The 23,926-nt window shown below is 42.3% G+C and overlaps 1 protein-coding gene across 2 annotated transcripts in view; it reads left to right on the top strand.

The window, feature by feature from the left end:
* The window catches only part of LOC120754006 (cytochrome c oxidase assembly factor 1 homolog), a 52,424-nt gene that overhangs the window by 1,903 nt on the left and 26,595 nt on the right, over nt 1-23,926 (top strand). Inside the window, exon 1 of one of the 2 annotated variants that reach the window (XM_040067087.2) lies at nt 12,867-12,961. The exons of the other annotated variant lie outside the window; for it this stretch is intronic. The gene's annotated coding sequence lies outside the window, so the exon portion shown is untranslated. Of the gene's footprint in view, nt 1-12,866; nt 12,962-23,926 lie in introns of those variants that run through there. 2 annotated transcript variants of the gene reach the window in all.

Raw genomic sequence — 23,926 nt, 5'->3', positions numbered from 1 at the left:
CTGAGTGTATTTTACTTCAAAGCTGGTTATTCCCCAGAAGTCAGAGGCTTTGCATGTCTGTTAATACAGTACTTTCCAAGCCACTTTTCTAATACAAACTTCTGGGTTTTGACTCAGTGCCAGAGCAAAATAACATCCTTACCTTTGCAGCTGTGACCACAACATAAAATCAAGCAGGAAGAAGAGCTTATGCTTGGGGTTGTTTTCACTACACTTAAGGCATCTTGAGAGTTGGAGCTTACACAGAGCAACAGGCCCACTCACACCCTCCCTGAGAAATGTGGCTGTTAGGGCACTTGGCCTTTCTTTTACACCTGCCCCAGTTTTGCCAGCACAGGTGAATGCATCTTGTCTGTTAAACAGCCCAGCTCCCTCTATGGAGCATTGCGGTCACGTGGCAGCTTCCCCCATTTGTCTGTGCTGCCTTAGCAAGGTTGCAGCACAGCCCTTGGATGGTTTGGTGGCCCCCCAGCTTGTGATTGTTCTGGGAATTAGAAGGAGGCTCTAGGCACAGATCTGAAGGGTGGCTGCATCAATTCTAGGCAACTTTTGTGTGTAAACCTCTCTGCTTGTCCAACTCCCAGCTGTACAAGTGCCACTAAAACAGAAGTTAACAAAGGGATATGTGTAAATACCTACCTTGAAATGCTTACATATTCAAGCAAGTGGGAGGGGAAAGGGGGAAGAAGGGTGCTTAGCTGGATTTTTCTACTTCTCTGTTACTACTCTTAGTGACTCAGTCTGCAGTTTTGATCTGTGATTTTGCATAACTGAGGAGGTTGCAGAAAAAGGCTATATTATGTCTCAGTTTCTGGGAGGAGCAGTTATATGACCATCAGGCTAGTGTGGGAGCTAAGCTCTTTAAGATGCAGTTTTACTTTTTTCTACCTCGCATATTGTAAGGAATAGAAAGTTCTTGGGAGTATACTTCTGAAAAGCTACCTGATACACAAGAATAATGGAATATGTTAGTAAGATTTCAAGTTATCTGTTCAGCATTACTTCTTAGTCTTTTCCCTGTTGTGAGCAACTTGAAAAAGCCTCACCAGGTACTTTATCCTGACATTTGTCTTTTAGCATGTTTCGGGGGTCCTTTCTGGTATTAGAATGTCATAAGTGACAGAATCCTTTTGTCCGCTGTGGTGCAGTGGTGTTTTTTTAACAGCTGCAGAGCAGTAAAAGCAGTTGAATTTAACCACCCCAACCCCCTTCCCCCAGGGCAGAGTAATTTGCTTTTCTTGGTGTTTAAGTGTTTTCACTAAGTGTTTGCATAGCATACCACCAGCTAAAATACATAGTCCCTATTTCCAGAGCTCTCTGAGAGTACTCTGCATATCTTCAGTACACAGCAGATAACAGGGGCTTTGCCCTGCCTTTCTTACCCCTCCTTACACAAAATAAAAAGTCAGTCTTGCTATTAATTTGATCACTACACTAAACAGTAAGCCCAGTTATCTATTACATCAAAATGTATTCTGCCATCACGTTATTAGGCCTCTTATAGATCAAACTGGAGGCAAATGAAGAGCGAATGTTTTCTTTTTTCCTATCTGTAGCTGTATCTGCTTTGAAGATTGGCTTTGTAAGCTTCTCCCATTAACTAACAAAGAGATAGAAATCTTCCACATCCCTGTGTGCCTTCTCCAGATGTGGATTAAGTTAGTTAATGGCAACAGTAATCTCCCAGACTGTCTGACAGGTGTTGATCTGTGTGCCAGCAGTAGTGCAGATTCTCACTTTGATGATGTTAAATGAATGAGAGCCAGGAGTGTGAGTTTCAAGCCAATCGTCTCCATGTGCTGCACTTTGACTTGAGCGTGAAGTTCTCAGATGGATCACCAGAGGCTGCACCACCTTGAGTGAATGCTCAACACTCTCCACAGCTCATAGGTGGGAAAGTCCACGAGGGCAGGCAAGAGCTCATCTAAACCAGCCACACACACTGAACTCATAGTGGGAATACAGCCCTCAACACCAGGTATTTTCATTTGCAGACTCATGCTTATTCCTGATATAGACATAGCCAGCAGCAATTATAAGAATCTAGTCTAGCATTAAAATAATTAAAATTGACATATTAAACTCCCCCAGAAGGAAGACCCTTAAGAAATGGGAATATCCATAAGGAAATTTGATCCAGCAGAAGTCTAGAAGAATCCAAAAGCCCTCATACAACTCCTTTTCAGTCGTTTAGCACTCTACAGGAGCCTCTACAACTGCTTGAGTGGTATTAGTGAACACCAGAAACTGAAGGTGTAAACACAGGGTGATACACCAAGATCTGGACTGCACAAAAAGATACAGTCATCTAAACAACATTCATTTCAGTGTCACATGAGAGATCCATCACCTGAGGCTGGGAAAAATATGTATGGTACCTGGGAGGTAGGAGAAAATAAAAGGATACTCAGAGTATGGAAGCATTTGTGGATACAGATAGTTCAGTTTGTCAGGTTATATGAAGCAGAAGGAATGCAAGTCTTGCTAGAGATAAAAAGAAATAATTTGTCCTGTTCATGGCATAAGAGAGCCACAAAAGAAGTTTTAACTTTAAAACCAGGCACTGAAACAAAAGTTAAAAGGTTGGAGAACTGCAAGAACCTGCTCTGGAAGGTGTGTGAGGTAAGAGTGATTAGGATTCATTTGATAGGCTTAGAGGAAATTCAGATATTTTCCATACAGGTGTGTTTTTATTAGAGATTTCTTCTGGGCTGCTGTTCAGCCTGCTGGGGGGAAAAGTGTAAGCCGGTAGGGGAAAGACAGATCTTGCCAAGTAAAGAGTTAAGGGTAATTTAGATGGACACACAGTGAGGAAAACAAGCAATGAAATACTTTATTTAGCAGGATGGTGTTTTTTCATGAGGTCTAAAGATGAGTAACTCTATTATCTTGAAAATCCTTCATGTCTTGTCAGCATAATGCAGATACTCTAAGTCTTACATATAGCCTTCCTTACTCTGATTTCTGGTATAATTTTCTTCTGGCCCCTCCACAAAATTAAAATCTCATCAAAATACATAGTTAGCTTCTCTTCAGTAGCTGTCCTTGTCAGTACCCATGGCAAGCAGTTAACGGAATGATTTTTCTGCTGTAGTACCTGCATGTCATTATCTCCAGCCATAATAAAGGCAGGCTTTGGAGAAACATTTGCCGTATTTGGAGCTACTGGTTGTCTAGTAAGTGTCTTATTAATGAGTATTCTGAGGAAGGAGACACAGTCTACCTGTTTACAGGAGTGACACAGCACTGTTTTTGCATGACTTAAGTATCACACATTAAACTTCTGGTCAATAAAGTCTTCAGGTTTGAATTTTTTGCCTTTGCACCTTAATAACATCTCTCCTTAGGATCCTGAGAGCAGCAACATGATGTAGTTCATACACCACATTTTGACTACTGAGTTTAGATGGAAGAATGATGTTACTTATTCCAGTAGGACTGGAAAGCAACTGTCGGCACTTAGAACTACAATGTGAGCTGCATGTGAGTTATTAGAGCTGCAGCTATCTGAGCTTAATCCTGGCAGCCAGGGATATTTCCTTGGATTTTACTGGACAGATACATTTGTGGACACAGCTGTACAAGCACTGAGGGAGAAAACTACAAGCCTACATGCCTCAGAGCCTCAGTTAAAAACATGTAGCATGCCAGCACAAGTGAAAGGGAGAGCTGCTATGTGCAACTTGATCATTACATTTGGTCTAGCAGTTGCATAGACACAAAACTGCTCTGCAGGTGCTGATTTGCTGTAGTACAACATTTCTACACGTAGCAGGGTTAGGGAGTCCACCTCAACAGATCTTTAGAATAAATACTTCTTAAGATTTCTTGTGCTGAATAGGAGTATGTTAAGAAGATGGAAGCCATCACATACCACTTGGAATAGGGTAATTAATAGTTTACCAAGATCCCCATATACATCACATAACAGTCTTCGCCTAGAACATTTTCTCTTAGATTCCTACCTAAAGTAGCTGTAGGCTCCTGGTTTAAAGTGACTCTTCTTAATACTAGACTCTCACAGGTACCTTCTCTCAAATTTTGGTGCCTCTTCCTTGCCACTCTTTTTAATCTTTCTTCTTTGAGCCTCACAGATGCAAAGCTTTCAGTTGAATTAACTCTGCCTTATCCAGAAGTGGTGAGGAACATGTTTCTCTGAATATTAATCTTGCTAGGTATGAAGGATTAATGCTTAAAAAAATAACTTGCTGAATTTCTGTTACTTTGGGAGTTTGGAGATTTGTTTTGTTTGTTTTGATTTGTTTTTCCAGTCAGAATTCCACAGACTTCTGAGTAAACAAGTTAACTCCAGGGGTGTACGCTGTTAAACACAGGATGTTTGCTTCCCATGTTTATTACAAAATCTACAGTGATCTCCACAGAGCTTCCATTTAATTGGAGTTTTGCCAACTTAAATAGGTAGCTCAGCTCCAAGTTCATTAACAGAATGGAAAGGTTTACACCAAGTGTGGGATGTAGTAGAAAAATTAGAAGCTGAGCAGTTGCCTTTACATGGTAGGCTTGTCTGAGCTTGATGAGGTTATTTCCTGAACGTAAACTATGAGCAAGAAACAGTGTAAAGTTGCAAATCTTCATATGGGATGCATCTGCTGGAAATTGTGACAAAAACTAACAATCTTCACCTCACTGAAGTCAGTGAAACATTTTCCGTGTACTTGATTGGAACCAGGATTTTGCTGTAGGCACTTACACTTTAATTTTGCAGGAATAAATGCACATTGCACAGTAAATAACTGAAAAATGTTTAGCTCCTCTCCTTCCCAGTTCTCCCTTTATCTTTAGGCTGAGTTTTAAATTGCTTTCCTAAACCTTTTTCATCTCCATTCCCCTTTTTAAATCATAAACTGAATAGATACTCTTTCAGCATCTGCTTAAGCAACACCAATGGCATCACTTTTACACTGTATTGATCATGATGCACCGTAGTATGATGTCTTCCATCAGAATTGCAAAGCACTTAACAAATATTAATTAAGTACTGCATCTCTGTGAGGTGTGGGAGTAATTAGTTTTGTAAGCCAATGCCATTTAAAGGAGAGAGAAGGGTGGATTCTCATTTTAATGCAAAACCTCTTACTCGTTTACAATTATTTTCTTCCTGGATGTCTAGACCTGAAGTAAGTTCCTTATGCAGCTTCTGTAATGGCATCAGTAACAGGCACATTTATGAAGCTGAAATGCAAGACACCTCTCGTATTTCCATTATGTGAAAGCACGTCCTCTCAAATGCATTGTCAGATGTAATTGTAATAAGTCAAGTCAGTAGAGAAGACTGGGGAAGCATTTGAGACTTAAGCCCTGCCTTCACTTCATTGGAACAGGTGTTTCTAAACTTTTGGTGTCCTATGTTTGCTTTTGTGCAGGTAGCAAAGGACTTCCTAGATGCTACAGGCTTCATTTTCCCAGATACATTTACTCTTTGCACCTGGAAATCTCATGTAGGCAGATTCTGAGGGCTTCATAAATTTGTCTGGGCTTTCCGGATGTGTGGTAGCTGTAGAGTGCAGACACTTCTGAACTGGTTACTGCATGCCTGGGAGCTCTGGATGTCAGCACTGTGAGCACACACAGCAGTTAGAGGACATGAAGCCCCTCACAGAAGTAGCTCTGTGTGTATGTTGTGCTGTCAGCCATGCATATGACATGCAACACATCAGAAACAGCAGACTTGATGTAGACATGGCTGTGCAGTCAGGCCCATGTTTTCATGGGGGAACTGCTTAGTTATTTGTATATGGATTATACATCTCCTGTTCCTGTGTGTTGCAGATGCTGCATATGTACACAGTTTTTTCTACCCATTAAATCCTCTGCAGACCTATGGGATTTCTACCACTCTGGTTTCCACCCTCATATACACACTCCTCTAAAGAACAGGACCCTCCTCTAAAGAACAGGACCCTCCTCTAAAGAACAGGACCCTTATTTGTTCTACTTCTCTTGTCAATTCCCCTTTCCCTTCTAATAACAAGTCCTTGCAATAAGACAGTTCTTCCATGAGACATCCTCAGACAATTTCCGTTTGCACAGAAGAGAGACGTGGCAGTCCCAGTCCTTTTTCGCTCCCCAGGAGTCCTTGGTCTTGGTAATTTTGCTGCCTACCATGCCCTGGTTCAGACATGTGTTGGATCTCTCCATTAGCCAATTTGACCTATTAGCCTGGAAGAAAAACAGCAGAAAGTTGTGTAGCTTTCTCTGGCGTAGTGAGGTAAATAGCTGACCAAATGACAGGAGGTGAGCCTCAGCAGATTTGTCGATGATACCAAGCTGTGAGGTGTGGAAGGCAGCAATGACACTTGGCAAGCTTGAGAGGTAAGCCTGTGTGAACCTCATGAAGTCCAGCAAGGCCAAGTGCAAGGTGCTGCAGATGGATTGGAGCAATCCCAAGCACAAATAGGCTGGGCAGAAAATGGATTGAGAGCAGCCCTGGGGAGAAGGAGTTGGGGATGTTGGTTGACAAGAAACTTGACATGACTCAGCAATGTGCACTTGCAGCCCAAAAATCCAACCATGTCCTGGGCTGCATCCAAAGCAGCAGGGCCAGGGAGGAGATTCTGCCCCTCTGCTCTGTTCTCTTGAGACCCTCTATAAAATGCTTTGTCCAACATAAGAAGGACATGGACCTTTTAGAACAAATCCAGAGGAGGGCTACAAAGATACTCAAAAGGCTGGAATACCTTTGACAACAGGCTGAGAAAGTTGGGGAGGGGAGGGGAGGGAGGGAGGGAGGGGAGGGGAGGGGAGGGGAGGGGAGGGTGAGGGGAGGGGAGGGGAGGGGAGGGGAGGGGAGGGGAGGGGAGGGGAGGGGAGGGGAGGGGAGGGGAGGGGAGGGGAGGGGAGGGGAGGGGAGGGGAGGGGAGGGGAGGGGAGGGGAGGGGAGGGGAGGGGAGGGGAGGGGAGGGGAGGGGAGGGGAGGGGAGAGGAGAGGAGAGGAGAGGAGAGGAGAGGAGAGGAGAGGAGAGGAGAGGAGAGGAGAGGAGAGGAGAGGAGAGGAGAGGAGAGGAGAGGAGAGGAGAGGAGAGGAGAGGAGAGGAGAGGAGAGGAGAGGAGAGGAGAGGAGAGGAGAGGAGAGACTCCAGGGGGACCTTGGAGTAGCTTTCCTGTACCTAAAAGGGACCTTTAAAAAGCTGGAGACTTTTTACAAGGGCCTGTGATGACAGGACAAGGGGGAATAGTTTTAAACTGAAAGTAGGTTTACATTAGATATTAGGAAGAAATTCTTTACTGTGAGGAGGTTAGAACATTGGAACAGGTTGTCCAGAGGGATACCCCATCCTTGAAAGTATTCAAGCCCAGACTGTATGGGACTTGAACATTCTGATCTAGTGAGGAGCATCCCTGGCCGTGGCAGGGAGTTTGGAACTAGGTGATCTTTGAAGTCCCTTCTAACCCAAATGATTTCTGTGATTCTGTGATCAGGGGAGTACCAAGATATTGCAAGTGCAGCTGGGAGAATGGCAAAGAGATGTAGAGACCTGACCTCTCACTTTTGCGAGTGACTTGTTAGATCAGCTTAGCTGCCTAAGTGGTAATTTGATTTGTTTCTTTTACAGAACACAGGTCCTACATTGCCTCTTTTTCTGTTCTCCTTGGAAATGTCACTCAGTCTGGAAAAAAATGGGTGGATTCAGTTTTTTTGTCACAACTCCACATTAGAATAATAAATTTGTAAGGGTTATCAAGGATTTTCTACATTGCTTTCCTACAGGATTTTGCATATAAACTTTCTTTCTGTGGCCTCACACCTGTTGGGTTGTTTTTCACTGCTATTCATATGTTGGAGGCTAAAACCATTGCAATAATCATGTTGATAAACCTCTGTGATTTTTAAATGTGCTTATTCTGGGTTTGTGTTATCCTCAAAACTACTTTGAATCCATTATCTTGCTCTGTTAAATTAGTTTCAAAATAGTACCTAAAGCTAAATACACCTTCCATGTTGTGTGGAAACTGCTTTGAAATTAAACAGAAATTTGAGGACCTTCTGTTGGCTGCCTCAGAGAGTGTCAAGCACATGAAATACTCCTCACACCCCCCTGGAAAAATGAGAAATAAATGAAGAAAAAAATCTTTTTTGTTTTCCCCTACTTCCAGCTAGATTTGAACTAGAAGAACATAAAATCACACCATGATGAAATCCTGATTTTTCCTTCAGTATTGTTTGAGAAATGCTGGAAGACTTTGGTGCATTAATAAAGCAGTTTAGACACTCGTCTGCCACAGTGGTGAAGCTCAGAAGATCAAAAGAACATTGTCATCTGCTTGACACACACACACCCAGTGTTCGTTCACTAATGGCATACTTTTAGTGTAGGTTATAACTGTACATATTGTACAACAAAGCAGTGCCATGAAGTCCCCTGTCACTAGGGGACAGAAGGAACACAAAAAAAAGTGTTTGATTAAAGCATTCTCAGCAGCTGAGAGCATCCCTAACACTGACACGTTTTACTGTGAACTTGGAAAGGGTGGGAAGAATAACTGCGTACCACCATCTTCATTTGATGGTATTGTTCAGAATAAATCCCCCACTGGTAAAATAATCCCTGATAAGAGGCATTCTAGCTTTCAGAAGTCATGCTCTCAAAGTATACACAGTGGGGGGGATGTTGTAGTATCAGTGCTCCATAAAATATGCACAAATTGGGTTGGGGTTGCCCGTCTGTTTTGGTGACAGAAAGTGGAGGTCTAGACATGTGTGTCTTAAACCAAATATGACCCATTTTAGGTTCTGAAGTAAAAGAGAGTTCGTCCTTCCCTGACAGAGACAAGATTCATTGTGTTTTTCCTGATACTCTTTGCATAGGGTCTCTGTAAAGACCCAAACTTAATTGAAAAGCAAAAAGGCTGTTGGGGGGGAGGGTGTTGGAACTAGACAACATTTAAAGTCCCTTCCAATGCAAACCATTCTATTCTATTATTTGCTTATTGGTTTTGCAATTTTAGAAAATAAATTTTCTCCACTCTAGTTTAGGAAAATCCCATTTGTAGTGAGGTTAACTGGGTGGCTTCCAGATCACACTCATTCCTTGCATGGTAGCATTGATTTAGTCACAGAGCACCAGAAACAAATCTCACCCTTTCTGTAAAAGCGAAAGCGTGTTAGGTGTTTCAGCACGTGGGGTAATGTGCCTTTGGATCATACACAGCTAATCCTCTTTGTACTTTGCTGACTGTAACCTGCTTAGTCTTACATGAAATGTATGCGTTGTCTTTTCCTGAGCCTGATCCAAAGCCTGTTGAAGTCATTGGAAAGGGGTCCAGATATTTTTTCAGTAGTTTTGGAGCTGACTCTATATGAACAGCTGGTCTAGCACTGAGTCTTCTAGTTGAAAGACAAGGAAAATAAGCAGGACCAAGCCACACTGGACTCGGTGCTGTACTAAATATATAAATGAAAATAATTTGAAACTTGTAAAACCAGACTGGACAAAACACTCTGAAACATGCTGCAGGGAACAGTCTAGTACTAGCAGGGGAATAAGTTAGCTATTTAATGATTTATTTCCATAGCTTTTACTTTTCCACATATTCTGTAATGTAACAGTGCTTTTTTCTCCTTGGGCAAATAGCTGTCAGACAGCAGCACTGGAATGAGAACATAGGTAGTGTTTGCTTTTATCTTACATTACAAAACAAGTATGAATACTTTCTGTTATTCCAAGTATAAAATTACAGGTGTCAAATCATTTGGTGCTTTAAATGCTGTGCCAGAAAAGTAATCCAGTAAAAATAGCTATGTCCTGTCAAAGCTGAGCAGTTAGTATTGTTATTACAGTTTCTTGTATGGCTTCAACGCTGTAAGATGGCAAAAACAAGTGTCAGAGACTGGCAAGAAACTTACCTGGAATCAACCAGAGCATAGAAAGACAGGGAGGATGGAAATGAGGTAAACCTAATGACCCAAAGCGAGAATCTGATTTACAGTTGATTAGAACTTCAAAAATGCAGTTAAACAAAAGCTGATTAACATCTTAGGGGATGATTCTTACCCAGAGATCCCAAAGAATTAAATTAAAGAGTGATTTGTGTTTGGTTCTGGGTGAGTATGTGGTTGATCCTCTGTCCTAAGGAGTGTACCATTTAAAATGTAGAAGACTATTTAGCTGGAAAGCTTGAAGAATCTTATCATCTCCACATTAGAGGTGGGAGTGCAAAACACGGGTGAAGAGGTTTTGGTTGGATTAAACAGTTGGGATCTGAGTTGTAAGTGGCAGGGAAACCCCTAAGTCCTGTCAAGTGCTTTGCAAACAAGGCCATCCATACCTAACTGTGGTATGGATGTGAAGTTGTGAATGACTGTATGTGGTGAAGTCTCCTGTGGACCTGAAGTAAAATAGGAGATAAAAGAACTGGTCATAGCAGAGCTATGGGTTTTGGTATGTGAATTTCTCCTCAAAAGATCATGAGGAGCCACACACACTTTATGCAGCTTGTGGAATTTAAATTAATACTTTTGTTGTCCATTCCACAAAAGCCAGGACAGAAGAGAATTTATGTAGTAGGTTATGTCTGCTAGGGGGCAGAAGAATCACTCCATTTAATACTCCTTTTCAGATCTTCAGAGCTACAGTGAAACCTGGATAGAGACAGCCTGATTTGATAAATTTGGGACATGCTGCTTCAGTCAATATGGATGCTAGGAAGCTAATTAAAGGACATAGCAGCTGACAAGTGAATCTTTAATCCCTGTCAAATATCTTAATTTTATCACCAGTGTGAAGTAATTTATATAGAAAAGAAATTTTTACTCCTGAATTCACATGTTTCCAAATGAGATGTGTTTATTTTCATGGTAATAATCAGAACACATTTTACTTAATATTTTCAGGATGAATTTTGTCTGCCTTATAAATCACTCCCCAAATCCCAGCTCTCTTCCCTTCTTGAAAACCATGGGAGTCATATTCGTTGTCCACACTGGTATTTTAAGTAAGTGGCATGAAGGGTGTGTCAAGCTGCAATAGTATGCTGCTGAACAGCAGACCAAATCCTGATGCTTAGAGGCTGCAGTTGTGCTGAAAGGTCAGAAACACCAAGGACATGTAGTGCACCAAAACTTGCCTGTCCTGAGATAGTGAGGTACAGCACATGTGTTGATTTACAGAAGAACCTTGTTTGGTTCCATTTTTTTCCCTTTGCAAACCACATGCTCTTACTGAACGTAAATATCTCATGCTGCAATGATTAAGTCCGTTGTAGGTTCGTTTCCATTAATCTGTGAAAAGACTATGCCAAAACCCAAAATCAGCTCTGATGGCTAGATTGTGAGGTTTTCTTAACTTCTGAAAAAAAAGAACTCAGCAGTAGGTTGTCAGTTAGTACATCAAAGGATAAATCTAGTGTACCTTGGTATGCTGTAACTAATGTGAGCCATTCATTCAAAAGTTAGCTCTAGTTAACTAACATGACTATTCATTCTAAAATAAGCACTCAGGCAGTGTTTGCTCCCAGGCAAATACTTGTTCTGCTACAGTTCTTTCTCAGCTCAGCTGCCTCTGATCCCCTTTGAAAGTGCCTTGTAGTCATGAGAGTTAATTACCACTCATTTTGTTCGCTTTTCTGCATGGCCAAAAGCTTTTATGTCTTTTACATAATCTGGGAGTGGAAAGACTTGCCTGCATTAAGGGACAGTTTCTTATGCAATATGTGATTAATAGTTGCCAAGAAGTGGTCTGCCACATGTGTGCTGGCAGGTTGGTGGCTGTGCAGCTGCACTGCTAATTTCATGGCTGTGCTGGGTAAGCACAGTGCATCTGATGGTGGAGATGGGCTCCAGGGCCCCGCAGGAGATAGAGATTAGGTAAACTGAGCCACCTGGGTTGTTGTGGCTAGATGTGGCATCTCAGGGCAGATGGGATGGATCTGCTGGTGTTGAAGCCTGGCCATGTGGAGAAAACACCTGGGAGCTATGATATGGGGCAGTGAGTAAGGAGCAGAGGAAGAAGTTAGGAGCAGGCTAAAGCAATTCATGTAGCAATCAGCTGTGCACAGTGCGGCCCTTTGGTGTTCGGTTGGACTCCCTTAGTTTTGGGAGTGTTCATGAAGTAGGAGAGGAGCATGTATTATTGTTTAGGTTTCATATCAGTCCAAGAAAACTAGGTTTATCTCCCAGCTAAAAAGCATTATCCCCACAGAAGTAGCTACTCAAACACTGTGCTCTTTAGAGGTTGTGGCCTGCAGTAGCAGGAAGCTCAGGAGAGATTGCATATTTTTAGTATCCCTAAGCTCTGGAGCTTTTTCCTTGAATTATGTTTTTTCTTTTCAGCTAAATAAACCGTAGCAGAAAGCCTTTCACTGTGTGCTAAGATATTCTCAAGTGCTCTTGTTTCCAAGGGTGACTTTATTGGGAGCAGTGATGCAGTCTCAGAACAGAGCTCTTAGGTATCCCAGTTACAGAATTACTTCCTGTGCTGCTGACAGCTTGATTTGTGAAAGAAAAAAGAATAGCAAAACAAAACTCAACCCACAGCCTGTGCAAGAAAGAAAAACACAGACTTGCTGTGCTTTAGAGAAAGTGTCAAACACAAACATTTCAAAGGAGGAAAGCTTCTAGTCTTCATGTACATGATAAAAATCCTTTTTCAAGGATAAGTCACATCACTAACTATTTTTAAGCTTTAAAAGTTTCCTGTTTAATACCTATGGGATAAGTCTGTGCAGCTAGCTGGAGGCCAGTTTTAACCTTGGACCATTGAAATCTGTTGACCTGTGGTTTGGTACAGAGCTGGCCATTGTTTTTTCCTGCTTTGAAATAAGGCATATCTGGGAAACCTCTAGCACTGCCACCCCCAAAACAAAACAAATCCGTGTCTGACTGTGTGCTAGACCTGCTTTACTTAGCTGCTAAGTGTTGCAAAGTAGCCAGATACTGAAAATGCTGCTAATTGAGCAGATGTCAGACTTAGAAACTCATCATTATGTGCTTATACTGAATCTGGTAAGTACTAATAGGACTTTAGGTGCATGTATAATTCCAGACCTGTTTTATTCTGGTTTGAGACTAAGCAGTAGTTGTAGAAAAAGAAGACTGAACTGTTCTGTGGCTGAGCATGCAATTCTATTTCTAAAGCAAAATCTCATGCACTACAGGGCTCATGATTCATAAATCTGGTACAGTGCTGAAGGAAGCTGTGTCTTGATTTGCAATGTATAAAAACAGGATTTTGCTAATAAATGTGTTCTTCAGAATTACAGACCAGCAGATTCTTACGTGTGGAGGTCATGGCTTTGTCTTGAACAGTAGCCTCGTATGATTACTGCATACTGTGTTTTTATGATAGGCAAGACAGCTTCTTCCTGGCCACTTAGTTATGTCACCATTAAAGGGAGAAAAGGAATTGGGATGACCTAGTCTGGGGGGGGTAAAGCAAACAGCAAAGTATTGCCATTGGTGAAACAAACTTGCTTTAAGCACATTCTCTAGTTAGTCTGAGTCATTGATCATCAATTACCTCTGTTCTCTTCTTCCTCCTCTGTCTTTCCCTGGGCGGTATTATAAAACAGTGCTGTGACTGGCATCAGGTGTGCACTACCTGGGAGTGGTCCTGAGAGCAGGCAGGGATGGGCACTATGGGTATGGACTGAGCCAAGGCATAGAGAGACAAGCAGAATCCACTTTGCAAGAGCTGCTTGAGTCAAGCAGCTGCCTCTTAAAGATAGCTCTGGAAGGATGTATCCAACCAGTGATACCATGCATTGTGTCCTGTGACTTCCTTGGTGCCTGTTCCCTCCACTGATTGTTCTGCCTCTCAAGGCTGGAGTTGCTCTTGTTGATGCCTCCTGATGCAGGCATTGGTCCCAGACGGGGTATTCCTCTCCCTGTCATTGCCCCATCCTCAGATGTTCACAGTTGCTCACAGTGCACAATGTTTCCTAAAGTCAGCCAAATACAGAGTTTTGAGGATGTGCTTCTAACATGCACTGAGCTCAGAAATCTGCCTTCACCGATCTAATTCCCTTATAAGAACATGTCAGAAATGTTTTCTTCTCTTAGCATGTCTGTATACACATGTATGTTCATCTGTGTATCTGTGTGTCTTAACAGTCAGCGTTAAGTGCAGACATCAGGGATAAAATGGACTGTAAAATTTTCATGCTGTCTGCCCAAACAGCACACTGGCTTCAAAAGAATGATCAGGTGTTTAAAAAACTAGGCTGAATGATGATTGATGATGATGATGATTGATGATGATGATGATGACGTCGTCTCTACTTGGGGGCAAACACTCATTTCTCAAATGGCAAACTTTTCTGAAACTCAGAGATGTTTGCTATGTGATATGCCATCTTTCAGATTTGTGATTCCAGTTCTTTGCTCTGTTAGAATAGCATGTAGATTTAAGAAAACAAAATTTGTGATATGACAAAATGTTTTGATATCTAATTCAAGAGAGGGTTTCTCACCTCTGCATGGGAGAGAGCTGGTTGGCAGCCTGGGGTGAGGCTGCAGCAACCGCAGTTTTGGTGACAGTGGCTGTGTCATTAGTTTTGTTCTTCCATAGAACCATGGGACAAAAGGAGAACCACGGTTAATGTTAAGATGGCAAATTTGTACATTGAAGATTGCAAATTCAGTTATAGTATTGAATTTGAATTTGAATCAGTTCAGCCAATTGCATTTATGTTGAGCAACACTCAGAGCCTGCTGGAGTCAGTGGCAGTTTTGCCATCAGCTTCCCTGAGGAGCAGGATTTTGCTTATTGTTTAAATTAGCTGTATCTTCATGTGAGCATATGGGAGTAAATGCAAAGGTCTTCAATTGAAGAAGCCAGTAAGCAGCTTTATGCATTTACTTTGTTACACAGGTAAAAGCTGAGACAGCAAAACCCATCTGCTAAGCCTTCCACACATCTCTATAAAATCTGTGTTAGGGTAAGAGCATTCTTTTCTATTTTATTTATGGCCTTTGGCTGCCTGAATGAGTGCATCTGGAGCTCAGATGTCTGATGCCCTTATTGTAAATTAGTTGACTTGAAAAACTGCACGCATTGTCAGATCTTTGCTGTGGAAATGCTAGGCTCAGTAGTTGAGGTGCTTTTGTGTGTGCGTATGTTTTTTTATGTGAAAAGGCTCTTGAACTTTATGTATAAACACTGTTCTCTGTCTCTTTTATTTTTTTTTTCCCCTCCTTCTTTTGTTACAGGCTGTGGACTAGCATTGAATATTCAGGGGAAGCTCCCCAGGGAGATTAGGGACATGGACAGATTTTAAACAGAGCGCTAATGCATGGGCACGAAAGAACAAACATTCTAGTGGGAATACTCGTGCAAATTCCCTGCTTTGGGGCCAAAATGCATTAAACAGCTGCTTGCATGGTAAAGGTGCTTTTAAAATCAATACAGACCAGAAATTATAAAATTTATAAATAGGGATGGTGTTCAGTGAGAGTAAAAGCACTTCAGTGACAGCTTTCTGTTATAGATCATACAACAGTATGTAGGAGTCCTAGAGAGAAGTGCATCTATAAATCCCTTTCTGCAGGGCTCGGAATCCCAGATGACGCTGAAACTTACTTCAGGTAAGATTTGTCCATATCCTTCCATGTCCTGGAGGGCTATGGAAACTGAGAGCATTGAGAATTAGATGCCTTGACATGAATTAACTACTGTTATCAGTTACTCTGATTACACTGTTGTAGAAGATGGCTTATTGCTATATTTAATAAATATAAATTAAAAGAAATTGAATTAAGCCATTGCACAAACAAACAGTAGCAGTACATATATCTGGGGTTGGTGTGCAGTAGATAAGCTTACGTAGAGTCCAGCTGTAAAAACTGGCAATCTGGATGGGTCAGCATCTGAAACTGGGTTGCGTAACAGCAACATGATAATATCAAAGCTGCTGCTGGTATTTATCATTTTGCTATGTGCATATTTAAGAATAAATGCAAATAAAAAATATTTCATTCTGAAATATTTTGCTTTACCGTTGCTGCACATTTTCTTTATGGGTCCTTCAGCCTGACTCCACATTACTGCTGTGCCCTGTCTTCTGAAATGGAAACAAGTGTCATTTGCAGTACAGAAGTGCAGCAGCATTTGTATAATACTTAGATCATCCAAGTTTCCCATTATAGACCACATTTTATTATGTGCACATTTCATAGGGCCCATTGCCTCCATTGCCACTGTCTCATGTTATGGTAATCCCTGAAAAAGCTGCCACTAAATTGAGGCCCTTTGTTTTACATACTGCATACTTGCAGCTGTTGCCACCATTTGACAGCTTCAAAGTCCGTATTTCTTAAGTTCCATCTTAGTTTAGGGCAAAAGAGCAGGTCTTCAGTGTGAAGCCCTGCGGCACTGCACTCTGCAGCCTGCAGCTTTTTATTGCTGCCTGTTTCCTGACCGTCCCCACAGCTCTTCCTTTGGCTCCTCTTTGCTTTCTACTGGTTCAGACATTTTTCCCAACCTCACAGCTTTTTTCTGGCCTACCACTCTTAATTGCACTCTTTAAACCATTCCTTGGGAGACATCTCTGCACTAAAAGTTGTTCCCAAGCTTATTCTGCAAGCTGGTTTTGAAGACTGTGTTGGGTGTTATGTATCCCAACGCAGTCATCTTTGCCACTTGGAAGACAGTGGTCAAGTCCCACTCTGCAGCTGTAAGAAAGAACTGTAGCTGCTGTATATGGGAGATACAATTTTGGATTGTTTCAGAATGATCTGGCCTCTCTAACCTTAGCCTTGTGCTCGGAAATGCCTGTGGTGTAACCACATGCGGCAGTTTTTGGTTTGGATGTTAAAGGGCACAAATTCTCTGTGACAGCGCAACTGCTGTTGGCATAAATGGCAGGTTTTCATATCTGCATTCGTACATGGCAGCTAAAGCTAATCAGCAACCACACAAGCCAGAACCCTTTCCACAGACTGGTCCTTGCTCAAATAAATATTTTGTGAGCTCCCGAGATAGCACTTTTAGCATTAACCAGGGTGCCCTTACATATCCCTGCTTTTCATCCCTAAAATGCACTGGTGTTTCTTAAATCAGTCTTGTGTCTACTTCTGCCAGACTTGGCTGTTTCATGGAAGTGATTGAAGAAAACGAAAGGGTAAAGGTTGGGAACGTTTTTGTGATCTTGTGGTACATACTTTTCCACGGGAAAAGTAGGCGGGATGCGCTCTGCAGCTGGCTTGGATTCTACTGTTGCTACCCTGTTGGGGCTGCTCCCCCTCAGTTGTGTGCTAAACGATGATGGATTCAAAAAGAGGTGGGGAGGAACCCGAGAAAGGAGGACTAGGGAGTGAAATACGCTTTGGCATCGTTGTGCATGAGTGAAATGAAGCCGCTTTCCGTAGCGTTCTTGCTACCGAAGGAAAAGGTGAATAACGCTTGCGCCTGTGTCCAGAAGGTGGCACCGGCGGCCCGAGCCTGCCGGCACCTCCTGCTTGTCCGGCCCAGCCGGGCGGGCACCGCCTCCCCGCTTGGGAACACCCCGCTAATCCGGGGTCTCAGCCTCCTTAAAGGCTCTCAGCCCTTTAAGCTTGTAACTAAGCTGGTGCTCTCATTGCCGGGCTCCAGGCCTCTGAGCCCGCGGGTGACAGGCTTGGGGTGAGACCAGTCATCGGTGTAACTGGGATCCTGGGACTCTGAATAAGCAGCTAAGTCCTGGTGGGAGCAGAGGCTCTAAGCTGCTGGATCTTTACCTCCTCATTACAAAATCCTTCATGGCGTCTCCAGACAGGCTTTTCTCCACTTCAGCAGTAAAACTAATTTTGTAACGAGGTGGATCTTTTTTAGACAGTGTCTGGCAACAGATGTGTTATTACACATGCTGGCAAGCATTTCTCAGGTGTCAACAACTCCAAATAACTAGAAGAGGAACTTTATTTTCTCAGTTTTGGAGAAATCTCAGTGAAAGTCAAAGGTAGACCTGGAGCAGGGATTTTGCACTGTGATCTGACACTTTCAGCCAAAGCATGAGGTGAGGAGACACCTTAGTGCTGGAGGGCTCTCAGCTCAGCATCCCTGGGCATTGAAACTGTTCGGCTGCAAGGGAGAGTTGATGAAATTTTTGAGCACGCTTTAGGAGTCAGATGGCATAGGCTTTTCTGCAGGAGTGATTCGGGCTATTATGTTTCTTTTCTTGAGATGGAAGATGGCTTTTTTAATTTAGGTAATGGTTTTCAGAAACCACAGGGTTCCATGTTAAATTTTGGAGATAACCTGTTCTCCATGTTGGCCTGTCTATTCCCATTTTCCCTTGCTAGTATTATTACTCTTGGTTATAAAAGAAAAAACAAAACAAAACAACATATTTTCTTCCCTCTTTTCTTCACCCTGTCTTACCTCAGCAGGAGCCCAAACCAGTCTCCCGTGCCTACCACTTGGAGCCAACTGCTGTGGTAGAAAGGAGAAGGCAGGCAGCAGGCCAGCTACTGGTTGCAGTGTCTGTGCCAGCCCTCATCGTCCAGCCACTGCCCTCTGCTCCCTCCATGGCAGCCATTCAGTCATGAACGCTTAGCAGGCAGGAGTAGATACTTGAAGGGAAGCAGTGGTCTGCCTACTGAACATGTTGGTCACTTTTGCAAAAAATCCCAACAAAACAATGCCCAAAATATCCCCAGACTTCCAAAGCTCTCTTCTGTGCTGGTTCTTAGGCACTGTTAGTTTCATCTAGTGGCATGAAATTGAAAAGCTTTCTGGAATGAACTCCTCATATCTGGACACAGTGTGTTACTGTGTGCCTTCACTTTAACAGTGTCCTGAAAGGACCCCTTTTCTTTAGAGATATAAGCTGAGTAGCTAGAAGTACAGGCAGTCGGGTCCATTTAAATTTTAAAAAGGTTTTACCACTAGGGAGAAAACGTGTAGGTTGAAAGTAAGGAGCAGAAGAAAAACTATTTTAAGTTTTACTGTTGACTTTGTTCTGGAACAGCTTGCTTTTTCCCAGGTGCTTGTTTGCTTTTGATGGCTTTTGGCATTGTGCATATGCAGGGAGGCAGAATATGCAGCTGGATAAGAGAGCTACATACAGAGAGAACATTTTTGACCTTGCAGCAGCTTCAGATGATGTAGTTCCTTCTTACTTATTCCCATGTTCTTTGTTTCTTATGTAGTTTCATTGCTTAACATAGTTTGAGGGTTGGGACTTTTTTTTTTTTTTTTTTTTTAAATTATTATTATTAATTTTATTTGTTTACACCACTTCTGATAGATTCTTTATCACCTGCTCCCCTCAAGGCAAACTGCAGAGCTGCTTCCCCTCTGTAGCAGCTGTGCTGGAGGACTGCTGATGAGGAACAAAATGGGAGCTACTGAGCAGTCATTTAAAGGCTGGCTATTTAAAAGAAAAAAGCTAGCTAATTAGAGCTTAAAGGAAGAGGCAACACTTTGTGCAAAAACACCAGAAGGTAGGCCCTCCAAATCCCGTACACTCCCTGTAAATAGCTGTAATTAACCCCATAGTATTCAATTTATTAATTAAAATTTAATTAATATTTTCTGTCCTTGACAGTCACTTTAGAGGCGGTCAGGAACACATAGTGGCAGCTGGGTTTCTATAGAACAGCAGTGACATTCAAAAGGGCAGAGCCACAGGAGACTCATCTCAGTCTCCCAGTCATACCTGTGATAAAACAGCTGAAACTGGCCACCAGATTTCTGGAAAAGGAGGGGAGGATGGGAGACAGTGCTCTGCTGCATACTTCCAGACATCACCGTACAAATGCAGTACTTGTCTTGGTTATCTGAAAGTGTAAGAGAGCACTGGAAAATGTGGGACATCTTTACTTACCAATTTACACACCAGCTGAGGGCTGCTGTACATCACTGTGTTTCACTTGAGTTTGATGTTCTGCTTGGTGCTCTGTCTGGAAGAGTGAGAGACCTCTCCTGAACTTCATGGACCCTGTCAAAGTGGAACAGCTATTGCTTAAAAATGCTGTGGCTGAACTTGGTGCACTGCTGTTCTTCTCTAGCAATGGGTTTCCTGGTCATTCATGATACCCATGGTCAGTATGCCTGACACCTGTCTCTGGAACAAATCCACTGGGATCCACAATGGGAAATGTGAGTCTTGTCAGCTGTGTAGAGTATTCCAAGGTTTGTTTCGAACAGATAGGATAAATGTGGAAGACACCAAATGTGTTTCCTTCAGCAAGGACAGCGCTTCATCATTATCCAAGGTTAGGCAATAGCATAATTTGTGCCCTCACCCATCCTTTTTCTGGAGCACACAACAGTTTTTTTTCTGGCATTATAGTTTTTTGACACAGCACTGCTCTGACTGCCTGCAGCATACACCTGTTAATACTCTTCATACTTTGAACTGAGAAAACCCACCAGGCCCATGATCAGAAAATACTGACTGTTAACTCCAGGGTCATGAGAAGAAATGTGAGCTGAGCACTGTGCAGTGTGGCTTGGCTGCAGGCAGTCCACTCAGTAGGGACCAAACTTTTTAACAGTGTGGTCATGAGCCATTCTGCAACAACTGGCCTGTGAGTAAGGGTCTGCAGTACAGGGCTGGTGAGAACAGCCACGAGGTAAAGGATGTCTTTTATTCCCCATTTGGCAGAAAGGGTGTGTACTGAATCAGCAGGTGAGTGTACTCAGAGCATGGCATGTTGAAAGTAGATCTCCCAGTCACAGGGGAAAATCTTCCAGTACAGAACTGTTAAGAGCAACTGGGAGAGGAGGTGGGCTGCACTGACATCATGAGCGCCTTCTCTCCGCTTCTCTGGATTAAACAGGAGGAGATCTTTGGTATACCTGATGTGATTCAGGCCCTTGTGATCGTGAAGTGGCATGACATCTCTCAATCCCAGGGAGGTAGGCACAAACTGTGCGGTGCTATGAGGCCAGAAGTGCTTCTGAGAACACCCAGAGGCAGAACTGGAGTTTTCCATTGAACATCAGCATTAGAAAATATGATTATCACAATCTGTAGTCTCTCTGGCCTCCAGACTTCGGTGCATAAACGCAACTTTAGGACCATCACAGAGTCTGCTTGTATGGTCTGTCCTATGGGCATGCAAGAAACCAGCCTCAGATCCATCAGGCTGTGAGTCACATCTCCCATCAGTTGTGTTTTCCCAGGTGTGGCAGTGTGGGGCTAGAATGAACAAGTTCTCTAATTTTGTGTGAAAAGAAATGTCTCTGGTGCCCTGCAAAGGTGCTCATAAAGGGCTGTCCCCACTCTGCCAGTAGGAAGGCCAGAAGGGTGGAGATGAAGATGCCATTGCTATTGCAGTGGTTCTGTTGGCATCAGGCTGGGACATCTGATGTGGCAATGTTGAGTCACAGCAGCATTTAATCTTACGTTGCCACACATGATGAAGCAGGCTCAATCCATTGTTATACCGTTGGTGATTCCAGGTAAATTTCAGCAGAACTGAGGGAGATGGAGATAGAAGATAGATGCTGAGAATCATTGCAGCTTTCACCCTGAAATGAAGCTCCAAAAGGGCACAGCAGTTGTCCAACAACTGTTGCAACTATTGCCTGACTTTGCATGCAGTCTTTCTTTTCTTCCTTTTCTTTCTTCCTTGCTTTCTTCCTTGCTTCCTTCCTCTCTCTCTTGTAAATAATTTGAACTGAATTTTTAGAAAAGTACTTCCTGTATCTCTCAAAAATTCATCTGTTTTTCTGACTTTTGCAAAGAAATTAGGGGTAAAGAACAAACCCCAGGCAACTCACTGCTAAGTTTTGGATTTGACATACAGAACAACAAGTTCGTCCAAAATGAGCTTTGCTTTACTGTTAGTCATTTGTACCAACCTGCAATTAAAAGGCTCAGCATTTGTTCTCTTAGCTTTCTGAAATTACATTTTCCACTTCCTAGGCCCTGGCCTCAGGCAGTGGATTTTTGAAGCAATCATGCCTTGGTAATTAATGTTTAAAGATGAATGTTGCAACTTCTAAAACAGTGTTGCTGAGTAAACATACAGCAAAAAGAATACAAAAACTATAAGCCTTTTACAGAAAGCTGCATAGTTTGGAGGTGTTATCCTCAGAGCTCCCAGCTACAGTGCATTTGATTACCCCTTCCTCCATTCTTTCAGGTGCGGGAGGACAGCCATGCTTTAAAAAAGGCAGAGGGAAATAAATATCACATCTAATGTGTCATTTCTTTGTGTTACTGACTCATCACCCCAGAAAGCCTGCTGGAAATGATTAACTCATACAGAGAGAGAGAGGGAAACAAATCTTTGGCATGGTCTATAGCTGTAACATGACCATTTTTGATTTTTGCGAAAGAGTGGGAGGACAGGGAATAAAATAGAAGGGAGGAAGGGGTAAAAATGGAAGGGGAAGTTCCTTTCCTATGTCACATCCGTTGGTATGTCAGGAGTCTGCCTTTTCTCTGTAGAAGCCACAGCTTCCAGTCTGTTACTAACCCAGCTGGATTTACCTGTGAGAGCAGCCTATCCTACACAGGGCTTCTGTATGTGACAGAAATGTTCCTCAGTACCATTAGCAGAATCTCTCATTGCAGCATTTTTTTGATGCTGTAAAAACTAAGTTGCTGCATCACCTCTTTCTAACAGAAATCCTTAGCAACTGAAAAGACAAGTTGGGAAAATCAGCAACTTCAGCATTTCAGGAAGGAGAAAGGGTAATCTGGATTGAACCTGCCTCCCTACTTTAGGCATCTGACTTGGGCATTGCAATCCTGATTCAGACCTTTTGTAAGACACACCCCATGTCTGATGTTTCACAATAGGTTGGCATGATGCAGCTGTCTCTTCACCTGAGACTCCTAAGACAGGAAAAGAGTTTGGAAAGCACATGTAGTCTTGTGAGTGATTTCTGTAAAAAGGGGCATGGGGATCCCACCCTGCCATTGGGAGGGGTGCTGTTTTTAATACACAGAAGTCTTTCCTGGTCTAGCAAAGGCCAGTGACAAAATCCTAAGCAGATCAACTGGAACAAGATCAGAATACTGCTTTGGACCAGTTTTCCTTATTTTGTTTTTATTTTCCCCTCTTCTTCCTTCCAGAAAAGAGAATAAAATTCCCAAACCAATGTGCAACAGGGAGATTGAAAAACCGAGTTTGAGGCAGGTTCTTTGGGCCTTGTTACTCTGAAATTCTTTTTGCTCAGAAAAAAACCAAAACCTAAAGATCTCTTGGAAGAGCACCATGTGTTTGATTCTGATTTAAGTGGAAAAATGGAACCTCACAAATAATCTTGCCTTTCTGGAAGTGAAGTTCAGGCTCTAAGAAAGATTAGTAAAAAATCTCATTAAGCACTAATCATACTGATTTGAATAACAGGCTAACTTCTCCCTGTGCTTACTTCTGGTATTCATAATGAATGTGTATTGGTGACTTCCTAAGCAGTAGTTCCAGCAGAACAGTAAATGAAGTATTGTATTCTGCTTTAATAATTTTCCTGTTCTTCTAGTGTTGTTTATATACCATCATCAGTATGCTGATATGTTGACTGGATACCAGTGCTTGGCTATTTTATTATCCATTGCTTTAGTTATCTGTCCGGACTCCTGATCCTAGAAGGATTAAACTAAATTTTAGGTGATTTTGTTGTTGAAGCACAGTGGTTTTGAATTGGTTTGTTTGTTTTTTGTGACCTCTTTAAAGGTTTTCCAGTAAAGATGAGGGCTTATTTGTACTAAATTTAAGCCTGCTTGTTCAAAATAACTTGCTCGTGTTTTTTAATGTTGATTTTTCACAGATCTCTTAAAAAACACACGTCCAGGAAGCGCTTCTGCAGGATGCAGGGTGCTTCAGTTACATGTCATGTTAAACATGACACAGATCATTCAGATAATTCAGCATTTTGCTAAAATGAAGCAAATGGAATGGAAAATGCTTTGATATTAAAAGCAGTGTGTCTTTCAAGAAATGTTTAGTCCTAAATAGATCATTCAAATGGAGTGTAATAAAGACTACTGCAGCTAATGAAAAGATTTTGTTCAACTCAGTGGGTTCTCAGAC

Source organism: Hirundo rustica, chromosome 1, assembly GCF_015227805.2.
Source record: "Hirundo rustica isolate bHirRus1 chromosome 1, bHirRus1.pri.v3, whole genome shotgun sequence".
In the NCBI taxonomy this organism is placed as follows: Eukaryota; Metazoa; Chordata; class Aves; order Passeriformes; family Hirundinidae; genus Hirundo; species Hirundo rustica.
Note: the sequence above shows the minus strand (reverse complement) of the source record. Positions and strands in the feature narration are given on the sequence as shown.